Raw genomic sequence first — 19,525 nt, 5'->3', positions numbered from 1 at the left:
AAGTCGCCCGCAAATCGCCCGAAAATCTGCTCCTAGCCGCATTTCATTAGAAACGGGCCGGAGCTGTCCAGCGCATTGCATTCAATGGAGACGGCAATAGAGCCGTCTCCATTGAAAGCAATGCGCTGCGGGCGAGCCCGGGATGAATTGTCGGTAAGGGCTTAAATATATAAGCCCTTCCCTGCAATCCATCCTAAAATGTGTTAAAATAAAAAAAAATTGTATACTCACCTTCTGCCGGCAGCCGGAGCTCCGTGCGGCCGTCCTGCAGTGGGTGTGAAGGGGGTGTGAGTCAGACCTGCCCCCTGATTGGCTCAGCGCTGAGCCAATCAGAGGCATGCCTCACTCACACCCATTCATGAATTCATGAATGGATGTGAGTCAGACCTGCCCCTGATTGGCTCAGCGCTGAGAGGCAGCAGTCACTCACCCATTCATGAATTCATGAATGGGTGTGTGAGTGTTTTCAGCCTCTGATTGGTCAGGGCTGTTGCCAATCAGAGGCAGATCATTCAGCAGGCGGGGATTTTAAAGCCCCGCCGGCTGAATAGTGCCAAGAAGCAGTTCAGGAGAACTGACAGCGGCCGCGGCTGGACTCCGGCTGCAGCGGAAAGGTGAGTATCGATTTTTTTTTTTATTTTAACACATTTTAGAATGAATTGCAGGGAAGGGTTTATATATTTAACCCCTTCCCGACAATTCACCCCGCGCACGCTGGCAGCCCATTGCTTTCAATGGAGCGGCTGTATTGCCGCTCCATTGAATTCAATGGGCAAACATCGTTCTTCTCTGTCACAGCTGTTACAGCTGTGGCAGAGAAGAATGATTTGTCTTCTATATGTTCTCAATGGGGTCGGCGCTGCTGGCGCCAGCCCCATTGAGTGCATATACAGAAGAGAACAGGAATCGCAGATCGCAGATAGGTGCGATCTGCGATTTTTTGTTCTATAATTTATCGGACGAGCGCATAAAAAGCGCTCATGTGTCCGATACCATTGCAAAGCAATGGTTTTATAAAATCGCCGGACGCATGCGCATGCGCAAATCGCGCGAAAAATCGCCCGTCTGACTAAGGCCTAAAGGGATGCAGGTGAGTATAATTTTTGTTTATCTTTCTGACAGAACCCCTTTAAGGCACAAAATAGGCTGTTCTCTAAGGTGTTAAAGGCTTTCCAAAGTTATTACGAGATTCCACATAAAGTGAGATTTGAAAATGAGGCTATGTCAAAAAGCCAAGACTAGCTGCTGCTAGAAGGAGTTAAAGTAGTCATAACATGAAAATTCATTTACCTGAAATTTTCTTTTCCTTGAGTCAGAGGCAGCACCCATAGCTTTTGGGTTCCAACCAGAATTAGGATGAAAACCTAATTAAAAGTAGCAAGTGCAAAAGAGTTAATATAATCCACTCTTATCTCAATAAAAGCTAGGAACCAACAATGTGAAACAACAACCTAGAAATTGAAAAAAACAACATGTATTTGGTGGGCGTCTGCTGTTTCAGACTCAAGGTAAATAAAGTTTCATATAAGTAAATTTTCACCTTCCTTATCATTTTCGGTGACACCCATGGGATTTAAACAGCTAAGACAAAAGCGCTATGAGCTAGGTTTTGTTTCCTCTGTGAGTATTCAGCAATGCCTTTGCTAGGCTTTGCTACTCACAGAGAAAGCAAAGCCCAGCTTATAACGCGTTAGGAAGGTAGAAGCTGAGGCCCAAGATACAGTCTGGCAAATACACTGAAACCACTTCCGCCTATTAGGCTTTAGTGGATCTTTTGTTTTATCCATGACTGCCATCTGAAAATATAATGTCCTCCAGGGAGTAACGCAAAGTGATGGTACCGTAGTTTTCAGCCATCCAGTTTATTATCTGCTTGATGTTTTCTGGTACTAAAAAGCTTTAAAAATAGTTTCACAAACCAGGGGGGGTACATGAGGACAGCGACCCCCTCTGTTAACTCCCTACATGACGCGATCTATGTAGTACCCTCCGTCATGTAAAGGGTTCACAGAGGGAGGGTACTCCCTCTGTGGCGTCATTGAACCCTTGCGATGTAATCTCAGAGGGCCGATCAATTGCCATGGCAACAGGACATCAGATACTAGCATCTCGGCTTGCCATTGCCCATGATCACTATTATAAGCGATAAGGTGTGACACTACATAAGTCCTGCCATGCTTTATCATAGGTGCTGTGGTTCAGGTCCTCTTCAGGGACATAAAGAGTGTAAGAAAACAAAAAAAAATTGTGTAAAAAAATTACAACAAAAAAACTTTTTTCGCTCATTTTCCCCTTTGTATAAAAACATTACAAATTTAAGAAAAACCCCACATATTTGGTATCATCATGTTCGTAATGACCTTTACTATAATTTGACCACACTATTTATTCTGCACAGCAAAAGCCGTAAAAAATGGGGGCAAAATGCTTATTTTGTTTGATTTACCTCCCAAAAAGCACAATAAAAGTGATCAAAGAAACTATATATACACCCAAATGGTACAAATAAAATCTACAACTGGTGACGGAAAAAAGAAACCCTCACAGAGCTCCATCCATGGAAAAATAAAAGATTTATGGTACTTTGAATGCAGTAATGTAAAAATAATTATAATTTTTAAAAAAAGGCACTGACCCGCAGAAAAAATGTATTGTGTCATTTATGCTGTATGACTGACGATGTAAAAAAAATAAATAAATAAAAACCACTAACAGAATTGATGTTTGTTTTTTTTCACCCTGCTCTATAAAAAAAAAAAAAAAAGTACCAATGGTACCAATAAAAACTATATTTCGCCACGCAAAACACAAGCCCTTATACAGTCATATCAAAAATAAAAAATGGCTTTTGGCTTTTGAAAAGAGGAGATGAAAATCCCCTAAAAATCGTTGCGTCCTTATGCCCAAAATAGGCCATTTCCTTAAAGGGTTAATAGCACATTCCTAGGATATGCCATAAAAGTCTGATAGGTGCGTGTCCCACCTCTGGGGGATCCACAACTACTTTGAGTTAGGGTCCTTAATGCCCCCGGCCACCTTGCATGCAATGTTCGAGAGGGCGAGGCAGACAAGTGACTTGCCCTATGCTGTAATTTCTAATGGCAGTTACGCAAACAGTGTAGCCCAACAAGCTATGTTGTATCTGTAAATCGGGAGTTGTGGAAACAGTGAAGCTTGCTATGCTAAGCTGTTTGTGTAACTTCCATTGACATCTATAGGAGTTACTGAAACAGTGTAGCTCAGCTCAGCTTGATTGTTTCTATCATCTTGGCCAACGTTTGCTCAAAATGGGAACACCTCTTTTAGGCAAGGTTCACAGACAGTACTTCCAGTTCTCCAAAACTCTAATGGCTCTTCTGTCTATTACATTTTTAAGAAGTATCCTCCACGGAGGATACAGCTCTTCTGGCCAGCTTGGTAACAGCTAAATACATTTTAGCAGGAGTATGGCAGACTGCAGAGTCTTTTTAATCTATTTTATAAACAAACATCAACCTGCAGCGTCCCGTAGGGTAACCCCGGACACATGACATACGTTAAGGAGCCTCAAGGGTAAATTGTTGGCTTGTCACGGCGGCACTTACCAGGCTCTCTTCCGGAGGGACACACGTAGCCAAGGCCAGGGTAGCGCTGGGACTCTCCTGGACACCCCCGGCATGGGATGTCCAATAAACAGGATAACAGGTGTAGAGGAATTTGTCACGTGTGATGCCACTGTTCCGGTACCCCCCGGCATGACCATCGGAAGGGGAAATAAATGAGCCACAGAGAGTTTAGGTACCTCAGGTCCCCGGGAATGGTCAGGGCCTTGAAATAACTTTACTGAAAACTGCACTTTAGTAGTACAAGGCATACATTCACAAAATACACTAGTGCAGGTAAGACAGGAGATTCGAGGTCAGGGAGGAAACTCAGGATGATACCAGTCCTGCAGTCCACGTTATCTGTCAGGAACCGCTCCTGGACGGGGAACTCTCCAGAGGAGGAAAAGGGGTAGGGTCACTCCACAGACTCTCCGACAGATAAGTACCTCCACTCAGCAGGACTCAGACTTCAAGATGCTTGAGTGTGAAACACAGACAATTGAGTACCTCTGCACTAGGCCGTGACTAGCTAAACTTGCGCTCTGCTCACTCTCTTTCTTTGGGGCTCACTTACAATTTGAATGGAAGACACGCATTCCGGGAAAACTTCTCTTCCTCCATCTTCAACACATAAGGGCTGAAGGTGCCCTCATGTGTCTCTGTACTTTCTCTAGCAGCTCTGGAAGATGGAACTCCCCTTCCTGCTCTCAAGCACTCACATTTATCCCTACTATAACACCACGTGACAGGATAGAATTGTTACATACACAGGCAGACAACTCATATTTTGCAGACATTAACCCATCACTTACTGCAGCTGTGCAATACACACAACAGACTGACACGACATTTTGCACGGTGCATCAACACAAGACTTTACATATATGACATTATGGAGGGGACCAGGAAAGCTAGTACTGAGCCACTACAAAGCTGTTACCCAAATCAAGCTTTTTGTCAGGGACTGTCAGCTCTTGTTACTGTAGTCTCAAGCACTGAAACGGAAGGAAAACTTCTTCCTTTTTCTCTAGGGAAATAAAAGTCCTCTTCTACCCTCTCTGGGCAACTCCTTATCATGCTCTCCCACAGTAGACTTGACCACCTTGAGAAGGTTGGATGACTCTTCCTTTCTGACAAAGAAATTATCGTAAGAATCCAAATCACTAGAGGATGACAGATATACATCACCAAGACAAAACAGGTGAGGCAGTGCTCTCTTCCTCTAACATGAATGAGTGCCTGGGCTTGGAGGGGATGTCCAGTTGTCGGACAATGTTTCAACTTCAGCTGCAAATGTGTTAAAATAACAAAAGCGTAGTACTTCCCTGTCCTCTGCTCTGGCGATCCAAGTGGTCCCCCCAGTTTTTGTTTAGAAATGGCTACTAGCTGACTGCTGCAGCTAATCAGAGACCGCAGTAGTCAGAAGTCGTTCTCCTGGCATCATGGCTCCTAGTATCTGAGCGGTTATGCCAGGAGAATGGCACATGACTGCTACTGCCTCTGATTGGCTGCAGCTCTCAGGCAGTAGCCATTCTTAAATAGAGACCGGGAGGACCACAGTGCTGGATCGCCAGGCGAGAGAGGATGGGTAAGTATGGCTGCTTTGGTTATTTTAACACATTTGTAGCTATAGTTGAAAGATCGTCGGATACCTGGGCGACACTTTTAAGAGCTACATTGGGAGAATAATCTTCAGAGGCTGCCACTTCAAAATTTCTATCTGATAGGCTACCACAATGTCAGATTCTTATTATGCCTTGCAAGGGGTCCATACAATGGATAAGACACACATATTGGGTAAGATCTTACACATTAAAACTTTCATATTATTGGTGGTACACTTGAAATATTCTAAATATTCATTTTCCTGCTGCCAGCAGTGTTTGTAAAGAGCTGGAAGAAGTTCAGTCTTGAAGATCCCAAGGTGGTGGATGCCCCTTTTATCTTCATGTCCATTTACTTAATATTCATATGTATTTTTGTGATTTCTTATATTATGCATCCTTAAAAAAAAACAAAAAAACCCCACAAATTATCTACAGTGCTGAACTTTCATATGACTAGCTAGAGGTGCACAGATTACACTTCTACACTAGTGGGAGCTCTAGTTCCATATTTGACTTCTATGTGCTAACACAATGCAAAGCCATCTTTCTCCTCATTGCTGAACATTCCCAATTTCCTCCAAATTCCACAATTTTATTTTATAGAGAAGTATAAATAAAAATTACCTTATATTGTAATGAGCATTACGTTTCAAGTTGTTTTAATATTAATAAAGTAATTCAATATTAGTATGATGTTTCCATAAGATCTGCTAGGTTCAATCATATTAGTAAATTTGCCCCACAATGGCTACTTTAGCCCAATAAAGAAATGCAATTTGCAAAACATAACAGAAAGCACCTATATGTGTCTAAATGCTCACCAGATGTAGCTCAAAAGTAGTTCTATTGCATTTTCATTATGGTGCCCAGTTCTGTGCAACAATTTTTATTTTGTTAATGCTTGCTGAGGGAGAGATTGCCATTGTCATTAACGGGTCTTGCAACATGACTCAGGCACACTGGCGTATTTTCTGTCTGTATTCAGGACGTATTTTTTACTGACTGAATACAGACAGCACACAGACCATTAAATTAAATTGGTGCATTTAGATGGGCACGTTAAAAAAAAATCGCCACATGTTCTACTTTGTTCCAAATTTACAGACCAAAGGCGCCCATTATAGTCAATGGGAGTATTAGAAAATACAGCAAACATGCATTGGCATCCGTGTTTACTACAGATTTTTTGTGCACTTGAATGGGCAATTCACTTCTGTTTTTCATGGACAAAAATTGCCTATTCAAGTTAATTGGCATGCAAAAAAACCTGCAGTGAACACAGATGTGTCATGGCTGTTTACTGTGTTTTTTACGGAGACAAAAAAAACGAGAGCAGGAAGTAAAGCCTGTGCTGTGAGGAAGAAAGAGTGAGATCATTTGCTGCTCGTATACGTTTGTGCTCATCTGTAATTGCACACCTCAGGATGCCACATAGTGTGGATCTAGGCAAGCTAATTGCCATTGCAGAACAGCAGCCTGCATTGTGGAACACCACAATAGATCTTTATCATAACAGGCACAAGAAAAAGTGTGCCTCGGAAGTTGCCAAAGGCCACTATCAGGAGCGATAGGACTCAGGTAGCATGCCTCAAAGGAAAAATATGCAAACATACAGCACTTTATGTGGATCGTGTGTCCCTTATGACCCTTATGACCTTCTTCTACCATATAAATTCTTTTTTGTTTTTAGCTTTTATTTATTTATTTTGCAGTTAATGAGTTAAAGTAATGTTGGAGGAGCAGCAAGGACGAATTTAAGAGGCCATATCAAGAAAAAGCTCAGAGTGGATTGGATGGAAATATGTTTTGTTACAGCACTTAATGTTCCTCAGTAAAATTGTTAAACTGCAACCGTAAGTATAGGCCCCTCTGTATTAAAGTTTTACTCCGTGCAACACCCCAAAACTAATCCCAAACCCTTGCCTAATCCTAACCTTGTCTAACCCCAACCATAACCCTAGCCCTGACCCTAATCCTAAGGATAGGCTAGGGTTAGGATTAGACTAGGGTTAGTGTTAGGGTTAAACTAGGGTTAAGGTTGAGCTAGGGTGGGGTTAGTCTAGGGATAGTGTCTAGCTAGGGATAGGGTTAGGCTATGGATAGGGTTGAGCAAGGGTTAGTGTTGAGTTAACTTTAGGGTTAGATTAGCTTTTGAGCTAGGGTTAAGGTTAGGAAATGGTGACCCAGTTGGTGATAATAACTGTAGTGGCCTTGAGTTTGGGGTCCCCTCCAGCACCTCAGAATACATGTTTTATGTTTGTCTTGTATTACTGTCTTAAATGTGGAATGCATCAGATTTATGTCTATTGGAGTTTGCAGGCATGAAAGGGTTAATGTCTGGTCATGTCTGGTGTTGTCTAGAAAAATGTATATATATGTCTAACTGTCTATTGTCTGTGTCCATGTGATGTGATGAGTTGAGTGTGAGGTGTCTAAAGTTGGCTTGAAATGAGTTGTGGTGAAGGGAGAAGCGAGGACTTAAGAAGAGAGAGGAGTTGAGAGAGGAGAGGGAGAGATGGAGGAAGCGGAAAGATGGTCTGCTGCTATTGCCAGAGCCCAGCCATACCAGGAACCCTTAGGGGTATGAAAGCCCGTACATGGTGGAAACACAAGGGAGTTCAGTGTAAGAACCGCATGTATCTGGAGAGAGAGAGAAACCGCCAGTGTGCGAGAAAAAGTGAGTGTCTGGCAGTAGTATCCTACAGATAACTAAGACTGTGGATATACAGTGCCCTGAGAATCCTCACTGCTTCAACACTGTACAAGTTGTCTTGTGAAAGGACTGTTTATTGTTACTTTATGGAGAGTTTAAGTAAACAGACAGGACCGAACAATCCCGGTTCTTGTTCAGAAAATACCCCTTGTGTGTGGATTACTTTATTCTATTAGGGCGATCCGCCACAGAAGATGGAACGTCGGCGTTATCATGACAAACAGGACTAAAAGGTAACTCAGATTACTAATTGTGATCTCCCCTGTAACGAGGTCTGGTTCCTAGTCACCTGTAGTGAGGAGATGGTAGAGCCCCATGACAAGGTTATTTCTCTACCCTGCTGTGTCCTCGACTGAGGGCCTGCTCCTAGGACACTGCATGACTGTGGATACCGAAGATCGCATGACCGGGGGCTTCCCGTTGCCCCCCATGACAGCTCCAGGTTGTTGGCTAACCATCAGCAGGGCTTTAATCCCCAGAGTTGGCGTGTTTTTACAGCCTTTGAGATTAAAGCCCAGCCAGGCGGAACGTAAAATCACTATGGGGTGGTCACTTAGGGGTTAAAAAGATCCCTATATGTCATAGAAAAAAACCATAGCAAAAATAATTTTGGCAGCTAAAGGAAAAAAAAATAGGACAGTAAAACCACTAAATGGGTAAAATCTCTAAAAAGTGTCTGGTCCTATAGGGGGTAAGAACTCTGGGTATAGCCATGAGCATAGGGCTCAGGGGCTAGACAAGGGTTGAGACTACCCACTGGCTGAGACTTGGTGGTTTCTCCAACTCCATTCTAGTACAGTTATTAAACAAACGTAACCATATTAATAAACAATACACTATATTTTTTGTAGTGACAACTTCGGTAGTAGTGGAGTGCTATGCGCGTCAGTGCTACAGTAGTCGAGTGCTATGCGCGTCAGTGCTACAGTAGTGGAGTGCTATGCGCGTCAGTGCTACAGTAGTGGAGTGCTATGCGCGTCAGTGCTACAGTGGTGGAGTGCTATGCGCGTCAGTGCTACAGTAGTCGAGTGCTATGCGCGTTATGGCAAATCTTTAAGACAGGCCACGCTGCTTTTATGCTCAGCCATGCTGTCTGTATAATAGTGCTCTTCAGTGACCCCCTCACAGTAAGTGACCGAATATGGTACTGTCCCGCCAAATCTGGCATGGTTGGGACACATGCTTAAAGGGGTTGTCCCGCGGCAGCAAGTGGGTCTATACACTTCTGTATGGCCATATTAATGCACTTTGTAATGTACATTGTGCATTAATTATGAGCCATACAGAAGTTATAAAAAGTTTTTTACTTACCTGCTCCGTTGCTGGCGTCCTCGTTCCCATGGAGCCGACTAATTTTCGCCCTCCGATGGCCAAATTAGCCGCGCTTGCGCAGTCCGGGTCTTCTGCTCTCTTCAATGGAGCCGCTCGTGCAGAATGCCGGCTCCGTGTAGCTCCGCCCCGTCACGTGCCGATTCCAGCCAATCAGGAGGCTGGAATCGGCAATGGACCGCACAGAAGAGCTGCGGTCCACGGAGGGAGCAGACCCCGGCGGCCATCTTCAGCAGGTAAGTATGAAGACGCCGGACCGCCGGGATTCAGGTAAGCGCTGAGCGGTTTGTTTTTTTAACCCCTGCATCGGGGTTGTCTCGCGCCGAACGGGGGGGGGGGGTTAAAAAAAAACCAAAACCCGTTTCGGCGCGGGACAACCCCTTTAAGTAATGCAGTGTAGTATACTAGCATTCAAATGATCGCATCTTCGAGTCCACTCGAGGGACAGGAAAAATATAAAAGACAAGGCAACCCAGCATGTCCCGACAGTTGCAGATCAATGGCCAGTGCCGCAGTGCAGTGCAACATATCACCTCTACAGCACCAGACAAGTATCACGGTGCAGCATAAAGTTTCACCAGGAATGCTAGATTATTACAACCGTGCAGCACAAACAGCAGCATTTTACACCACCCCCTGCACACTGGCAGCGGCAGCACCCCCCCCCCCCCCACACACACACAGATGAAAGCAGCAGCATTCCACTCACTTCTCCCCCACCAGCAGAAGCATTTTACCCCCTAATCATCCCTCCTCCTCTGACATTACCCGCCTTCACCCCTATATGTGATGCTGGAGGGAGCTATACCGGCTCCTCTTTTACCTCCACCGCATACTGCTGAGGGTTTACATGATGAAGGACCTGTGATGGTCATGTGACTGATGTCACTGCAGCTCCTTCATCCACTGTAGCCTCCTAACTGAACTGACAGTACGGGGCAGTATTATTAGTGCAGTTTATACTGTGTAGTGATGGCCAGCCCACTGACTGACCGGCCCACCAGGTATCTGGCTGGCCTGCCAGATTATCAGATTGGGCCTGCAGATACACAAGTATTTCCGAGTTTAAAATGTATTTAAAGGGAACTTGTCACCAGGTTCGTGCTTTCTGAACCACGGACAGGTGGAACCTAGGAAAGGTATGTACAATGTGCCAATGTATGTCTGAAACTACAGCGTACTTTGAAGATTCTGTTCAAATGAAGCTCCGGGTCATGGGGGTGAGACCATGCTACCCTTCACTGCCCACATTATCTAGAGTGACAGCATCTACAAATGGTTCGGGCAGCATGAACCTGGTGATAGGTTCCCTTTAACTGTGCAGAAAATAGAGATAAGAAAGGCTTTACTTCAGTGCCTGCTCAGTTTGATGCTAAGGTAACTTAGTTGGTAAAAAAGATATTTAAAAAAAGATGGAGGAGTTTGAAGAACACCCACACGAATGAATAAGCCTAACTAAAATAATAGTATATTTCAGTGTCTTGCAGTAATGCAGGCATTTCTCAGCCCTCAATTGCTTGTGCACATAATGCTTTAAAATATAAGCAAGAAGTATACAAATTAATGGGAACCTGTCACCATAATCGAAATTATAGAGCCGGAGCTGTAGATGGTTGTTATGGATTGGGATTGTCATTCTAATCCATTGAGCAATGGAGTCCTTTAAAACCATTGCACATTGTACTGGCGATGAGTGCGGCATGTGTCCAGTGTGCTGGTGATGAGTGGGGCATGTGTCTGGCCTGCTAGCGATGACTGTAACATGTGCCCAGTGTGCTAGAGATGAGTGTGGCATGTGTCCATTATGCTTGCGATGAGTGCAGCATGGGTACAGTGTGCAGGTGATGAGTGCGGTATGTGTCCACTGCCCTAGCGATAACTGCAGCATGCGTCCGGTGTGCTGGTGATGAGTGCAGCATGGGTACAGTGTGTAGGTGATGAGTGCGGTATGTGTCCACTGTGCTAGCGATAAGTGCGGCATGTGTCCAGTGTGCTGGCGATGGGTGCGGCATGGGTACAGTGTGCTGGCGATGAGTGTGGCATGGGTACAGTGTGCTGGCGATGAGTGCGGCATGGGTACAGTGTGCAGGCGATGCGTGCAGTATGTGTCCACTCTGCTAGTGATGAGTGCGGCATGTGTCCAGTGTGCTGGCGATGAGTGCGGCATGGGTACAGTGTGCAGGTGATGAGTGCGGTATATGTCCACTGTGCTAGCGATGAGTGCGGCATGTGTCCAGTAGGCTAGCGATGAGTGCGGCATGTGTCCAGTGTGCTGGCGATGGGTGCAGCATGGGTACATTGTGCAAGCGATGAGTGCAGTATGTGTCCACTGTGCTAGCGAAGAGTGCGGCATGTGTCCAGTGTCCTGGCGATGAGTGCTGCATGGGTACAATGTGCAGGCGATGAGTGCGGTATGTGTCTACTCTGCTAGTGATTAGTGCGGCATGTGTCCAGTGTGCAGGTGATGACTGTGGTATGTGTCCACTGAGCTAGCGATGAGTACGGCATGTGTCCAGTGTGCTGGCGATGAGTGCGGCATGTGTCCAGTGTGCTAGCGATGAGTGCGGCATGTTCCACTGAGCTAGCGATGAGTGTGACATGTGTCCAGTGTGCTGGCGATGAGTGCGGCATGTGTCCAGTGTGCTAGCGATGAGTGCAGCATGGGTACAGTGTGCAGGTGATGAGTGCGGTATATGTCCACTGTGCTAGCGATGATTGCGGCATGTGTCCAGTGTGCTGGCGATGAGTGCAGCATGGGTACAGCTTGCTGGTGATCAGTGCGGCATGTGTCCACTGTGCTAGCGATGAGTGCGGCATGTTCCACTGAGTTAGCGATGAGTGTGACATGTGCCCAGTGTGCTAGCGATGAGTGCGGCATCTGTCTAGTGTGCTAGCGATGAGTGCGGCATGGGTACAGTGTGCAGGCGATGAGTGCGGTATATGTCCACTGTGCTAGCGATGATTGCGGCATGTGTCCAGTGTGCTGGCGATGAGTGCAGCATGGGTACAGCTTGCTGGTGATGAGTGCAGCATGTGTCCACTGTGCTAGCGATTAGTGCGGCATGTTCCACTGAGTTAGCAATGAGTGTGACATGTGCCCAGTGTGCTAGCGATGAGTGCGGCATCTGTCTAGTGTGCTGGCAATGAGTGCAGCATGGGTACAGTGTGCAGGCGATGAGTGCGGTATATGTCCACTGTGCTAGTGATGAGTGCGGCATGTGTCCAGTGTGCTGGCGATGAGTGCAGCATGGGTACAGTGTGCAGGCGATGAGTGCGGTATATGTCTACTGTGCTGGCGATGAGTGTGGCATGTGTCCACTGTGCTAGCAATGAGTGCGGCATGTGTCCAGTGTGCTAGTGATAAGCGCTGCATGTGTCCAGTGAACTAGCGATGAGTGCGGCATGTGTCCAGTGCACGGGAGATGAGTGCGGCATGTGTCCAGTGCACGGGAGATGAGTGCGGCATGGGTACAGTGTGCAGGCGATGAGTGCGGTATGTGTCTACTGTGCTGGCGATGAGTGTGGCATGTATCCACTGTGCTAGCAATGAGTGCGGCATGTGTCCAGTGTGCGGGAGATGAGTGCGGCATGGGTACAGTGTGCAGGCAATGAGTGCGGCATGTGTCCAGCGTGCTGGCGATGAGTGCAGCATGTGTCCAGCGTGCTGGCGATGAATGTCGCACGTGTCCAGCGTGCTGGTGATGAGTGCGGTATGTGTCCAGTGTGATAGTGATGCGTACGGCATGTGTATGGCCTGCTAGCGATGAGTGTGACGTGCTCAGTGTGCTAGAGATGAGTGCAGCATGCAGCATTTAAAAATGCTGAAAACTTCTCAGTCGCACTAAAAAAGGATAAAAATAGTGTTGCTGCATCGTAAAAGTCTGACTTAAAATATCCCATTACTTATAATGCACAGTTAATGCCTTCATAAGAAAATTCACAAAACCAGAATTGCATTCTTTTAGTCACCTCGTCTTCAAAAAACAATCAAAAGGTCATATGTACCCCAAATGGTACCAATAGAAATTACAGGTTGCCCCTGCAAAAATACTAGTCTTCACAAAGTCCCACTGACAGTTATGGTGGTCAAAAAATGGCATTATGATTAGCTATTACCGGTAGTTCTAAGGAGAATCATGGAGCCGATAGCTGCTCTCAGATTATCATATGTGGGGAGGGAGCACATCCCCAACTCCATGGCCACCAGACCTCCCACTAACTTCAGCCCAGTTATTTAGAGGACGCCACTTGCTACGGCTCGTCTACAGCAGCACTAACAACTGATGAGGAAGGAAAGGCAGGTGCTCTGATGGCAGCGGCACCTCTCCTATCGCGTGAGCTGCCTCTCCTTTTCCCATCTGCCACTGTTTTCTGTCTGCTCCACTGATGAAGGTGAAAACCCCATCTATGGTGTAGGTACATGTGTCTGTGTGTGCAGAAGTGTATAGTGCCCAGATAACGACATGTAATCCCATTCAGAGTTCATATACCATATAAGGCACTTGTCACCTTTGTGCTCCTGGGACCTGTAGTTCTATGGGTTTCCAGGTGCACACTGCTGCAGGTGTGGTTAATTTCGCTGGCTGATGATGTGGAGTTTGCTAGCCAGCCAATCACCATGCGTCTGTATATATAAATACCAACCCCTCCTTCCAGAGGGTTCTGGTCATTTATTCCGTTTTCTGTTTTTTGCAATCCCTCTATGAACCCTGGTTTTTGGAGGCATGCATGTTCTGCTGTGGTGTTGCTTGCTTGCAGGAGCTTCTGGGTGGGAGTCTGTTTGTTGGTGTGAACAACAATGTGTAGGTGACCAGACATGAGGTGGGAACGGTTTCCTGTTCTAGGTGTATGTCCCTTGTCTGTTTGTGCATGTGAATGGTGTTGTATACTATCTAGAGTGAACCAGGCCCGTAGGTTTGAGCGTGGGGCCGTCCCTATTGAGACGATCGCCCAGCTGATAGATAGGACTCCTGGGGTTAAGTTGTCTCGGTAGAGTAGGGACTCACGAGACAATAAGGACCCTAATTGTGGGCTCCTGAACTTGCCAAAAATACGAAGCAATACCTCATAGGTACTTTAGCTATTCCATCTGCTTATGTGTTTTGGTATTCTAGGTAAGTGTTTTGGTGTTATCGAACAATGACTGACAAACACCAAAACACTTACCTAGAATACCAACATGCAAAAGTAAATGGAATAGCTAAAGTACCTATGAGGTATTGGTTCGTATTTTAGTCAAGCTCACGAGCCCACGATAAGGGTCCTCGTTGTCTCGCGAGTCCCTACTCTACCAAGACAATTTAAACCCCAGGAATCCTGCCTATAAATGGGGTAATCATCCAAATAGGGATGGTCCCACACTGGAACCTAGGGGTCTGGCTCGCTCTAGATGGTATACTACATATACGCAGAACAGGACACAGTTCACACACACAAACAGAAAAGTGACGTACATCTTAAACAGGGAGCAGATCACACCAAGTGTCTGGTCACCTACATAGACACTGAACACAGCAGAACATGCATGGTAGAGGTAGAGGTCCGAAATCTGGGACTGTCACAGATCCTGAGAATGAAGGGGCTGCAGTGTTTTAGCAACCAGCAGCAGGAAGATTGCAGTACACTTCCATACAAGTAAATGGGGCCAGTTGTACTTTCCTAGACAGTTGTGAAAAACATTGAAGGGCATACTGTGCTGAATTACTTTATTCATAGGCCGTCTTTTCACATGAGAGAATCGCTGCGGGCATTCGATAATGATATACCTGTAGCAATTCCGCACTTTCATGTTGCGGATTTGGCCAAGTTTTAAATGCAGAACTTGTGTTTCAAGAGTTGAATTCCATAACAGAAATACAACAGAAATTCAAAAACGCTGCAAATTTGCTGCAGAAAAATTTCTGCACTATGTGAAGGAGATTTCTGAAATTTCCTCTACATGGCTTGTACTGGAAGTGCAATGGAATTTCTGTGGAAATTCCACAGCGTTTACTGCATGTGTGAAGGCGTCCTTAGAATCGCTGAATTATGGAAAATTCTAGCAATGTGACATTACTTTATGAGTTGGGAATACTCCTTTAAAAATCACTAATCCTTTCTTTGTTTAACGCCTTTCATTGGATCTATCAGTACAATACTGTAAGTCGTCAGCTAGATTTACAGTATTTCCCGTATCCTGACTTACATTAGTAGCTGAGCTCCCACACTAATGGCTGGAACAGCTAAACTGATTCCAATGGAATAGCCACTTAAAGGGGTTTTCCAGACTAATAGCAGAGTGGCGTCAATCCGCTACTAGGGACTCCCACCAATCATCTAAGAAGCTGCTGCAAGCAGACCAAAGAGTTCATAACACTGTCCATTTGGCAGGGGCCCGATTAACTATTTCAGCTCTTCTCCTTTCACTTCAATGGGAGATAGCTACAATAAATACCGGACAACTGCTGAACAGACAGCATTATGAGCTTTCTGGATAGCTTATCAAAACAATACAAAAAAGGTGAGCAGCAGTGATGCAGCTATGGGGGTCACAACAGTCACAGCCATGACCAGGTCCCTAAGTGTGGGCGCTCAAAGTTTCCCTTTGCCACAGTCATCGGGCCCCTAAGTCTAACTTCATACGAGCGAGAGCGATATCAGATGGTTTCATGTGAAAACAGCCTCGCATCACTTCGGGGATGCAGGGAACCTCCACCATGGCTGTCAGCTGCAGCGGTGGTTCGTAGAGTTTCTCCCATTGTTTTCAATGAGAGACCTTGCATCACATCGTGTGCACTTTGTGCATGGTGCGATGCTGCCACCAGCCCCATTGAAAACATTGGGTGGTGCAATGCGAGAGCTACGATTTGCTATGCAGTGCCATGCAAGAAAAAAAAAAATCGCTCATGTGTATGACACCATTCAAAAGAATGGGGTTCATATTTGTGCTCGCAACGCACAAATCTCGCATGATTTTGTTGCCCGTGTGAAGCCAGCCTAAAACTCCAGCCTGGAATGGAAAATACATGTGTATTACTCATATGGCAGCTGCAGACTGTCACAACACTATTTCTACATATATCACTTATTATGCTCAGCCGATCACAGCGCCGTCACCACTCATACATCTGTCATTATGTGTCGATATAATAGACATATTAGCGGAGGCAGCGCTGTGATTGGCTGCACATAATTCGTAATAGATGTACTGTAGGAGAGGCGCCGTGAAAGGCCACAGCAGAGATGAGTTGTGGCTGCAAGAAGTCTTCATGCTGGTCTGGATCAGAAGAAAAAGAGAAACAACAATTCCAAACTGTGACAAGGCCACCTGTGACCACTGGAGGTAACTGCACTGTAATCACTATCACTGTGTAGAGCTGGTATTAGAGATGAGCGAATATACTCCTTTTGAGTAATTACTCAATCGAGCACCGCGATTTTCGAGTACTTCCGTACTCGGGTGAAAAGATTCGGGGGGCGCCAGGGGGTGGGGGGAGTCGTGGCGGAGCGGGGGGTAGCAGCGGGGAACAGGGGGGAGCCCTCTCTCTATCCCCCCCCCCCACTCCCCGCTGCAACCCCCCACTCACCCACGGCGCCCCCCGAATCTTTTCACCTGAGTACGGAAGTACTCAAAAATTGCGGCGCTCGGGCGAAAAAGGGGCGTGGCCGAGTAGGTTCGCTCATCTCTAGCTGGTATCTATTACATGGTAACTGCATTATTCTTTTTCTCTAGAGGTAAAGGGTCCACGGCCAGCAGCCATGAAGGGTAATGGATTAAGGGCAGGGGGGCAAGCTGAACGTGTGCACCAGGGCCCCGAGCCTTTAGCTATGTCAGCGGTGGGTACCAGAGCATAATAACCTTGAACTATCCATGGTAATAAATATATGTGTTTACACGCTCAAAGAGATGTGTACCCACAAAATCCAAGAAACACAAGCAAATAAAACAAAAAGATATTTTATTTCTTGACACACAGAAAAGCAGACAAGCATGAAACCAATTAGAAGTGCCTAACTGGCAATCCCATGGATCCCTCCCTCAGTCAATATGAGACACTTCCCATTATATAGTAAATAAATGAATAAAGTGCCATATCACTAGTACTGTCCATATAATGCCGTCACATGAACTAGTTCAAAAATAGCAATCTCAATCTATGACTTAAAGGGTTTGAAAAACATGGTTGCTTTCAAAACACATGGTTGCTTTTTCTTTTAAACACAGCACCACACTTGTCCATAGGGTTGTGTGTGGTATTGCAGCTCAGCTTCTATTCACTTCCATTACACATTCCACGGACAAGGATAGCGCTGTGTTTGGAAGAAAGCAGCCATGTCTTTATACGGCTTCATTCCCACGAGTGTATATTGGCCCGCCATTTTCACGGCCGGCCGATATACGCTGCGATCTGATGCATTGGATTACAATGCATCAGATCACATGGCCGTATTCTCGTGACGTAACAGCGCCCGGCCAGGCCAATATAGCAGCAGGGTTTTTACGTCGGGCCCAAAAGATAGTCCTGGAACTATCTTTTGGGCTGGAATACGTTGGCCACTGCGTGGGCTCCTATGACAGCAGCTGGAGGTGGGAGGGAGTTTAGCAGCGTGGCTGCTAAACTCCCTCCCTCTGCTCTTCACCCCACTCGCAGGCTCACCTCTGCGCTCCTCCCCGCTTGCTCTTTGCAATGGAAAGGGGCGGTGGGGGGGCGGTACTAGGCTCTGCCTCTCCTCGCCCACTGTCCACAGCCAGCAATGGGAGGTGGCGAGACGGGGTGTTGCTTAGCTCCGCCACCGCCTCACCCCTCACCCCTCAAATACACAACCCAAAAATTAAATCAGCAATAAGCCATAGTTCTATTTTCCCAATCATTGCTGTGGTAATTTACAACTCATCTCCAAGCCTTGAAGTCTTCTTCCATCATTAGCTTGTTAAAGTATGATTACTTTTCCGAATATCTTGTTCTGTTTTTCAAGTCCGTTCCCCCCAGATCCAATAAAGCAATGTAGATTATCTTTCCACCAAATGCAGCCCAGAGGGGGGTCATTCATTGGCTAGTTGGTGTTAATTGTGTGGGAAGTAGGACATCAAATAAACGAGCGGACAGCAGTGTGAGTGGGAAATTAGGTCAGTCTAACGAATTACATTTATGTCACTTAGGCCGACTTCACACAGCGGTATTTGTGCGCACAATATGCCAGAATAGAACCCATTGATGTAAATGTTTTGGTTCACGCATTTCAGTTTCACAAACAAAGATAAAACATGTTCTATTTTTCTATGTATTTGTACACCCATGGTCCCCATAGAAGTCAATGGGGGTGCGCAAATGCACGTGCAATACATGCGTGAAATACTGCATAATTCTGCTGGAAAAACTACGCATCTGCAACTCGTTAAGACTAATTAGCCATTACAATCGGTGTGTGTTTGTGTCCTGTGCATAAAAAAACGTCCTGCAGGCAGAAAAAGTATAGTAAAATATGACAGCATGCATGCAAAATGCCTTGTTCACAGTGCAAAAAAGTTGTGCTAAGATATGCGTAATTGTACTTACGCTCGTGTGAAGTTGACCTTAAAAAAGAATAAGAACAATTGTATTTAAACGGGTTAATCCACTTCATATTCTCAGAATACATAATCAATAGCAGATCCTCAGGGCCGGCTGTTCAGGACTGCCTGCGATCCCCGAGCCCAGTGCCTGTGTGTATTCAGCTGTTTTGTCACTGGAAGCAAACAGCATCGTACTTTGCACAGTGGTCCAGACTGGTATTGCATACTGATTCCCATTTACTTTGATGTGACTCAGCCTGTATTACCAGCATATGGTGCAGAAAAATAGCTCTGTACATACAGTCACCGGGCTGGGGGAACAGACGGTCACTAGGGATGATTAGCAGACTCACTCTGATCAATATGTAGCAGACTCCGATCATTAGCAGACTCATTCACATCAATATGTAGAAATTGTATTACATCGATATTGGTTGGAAGTATGCGATTTGATTAACACAGTGTTTGGAATAGTTATAGATTTCACGCTGTTTGTGTGAATCCTGGGCTAAATACATGACTTGGCACTGGATGAACACGAAAGACTTGCAGTAGCTAGGTTACTGTACATAGCTAGAAAAACGATAGCCCAACACTGGTTGGACAAGGCCCCTCCTACACTGTGTGAATTCAAAAATAAAGTTAATCAAATCCTTCAATGGGAAAGGAATATATACTCCAAACGCAAAACCAGCCAAAAATACTACAATATATGGTTTAAGTGGATACAGGCACATGGTCTGATGGGCTCAGATTCAAC

This window comes from Eleutherodactylus coqui, chromosome 12 (genome assembly GCF_035609145.1).
Source record: "Eleutherodactylus coqui strain aEleCoq1 chromosome 12, aEleCoq1.hap1, whole genome shotgun sequence".
NCBI classification, from domain to species: Eukaryota; Metazoa; Chordata; class Amphibia; order Anura; family Eleutherodactylidae; genus Eleutherodactylus; species Eleutherodactylus coqui.
This window is presented reverse-complemented; position numbering follows the sequence as displayed.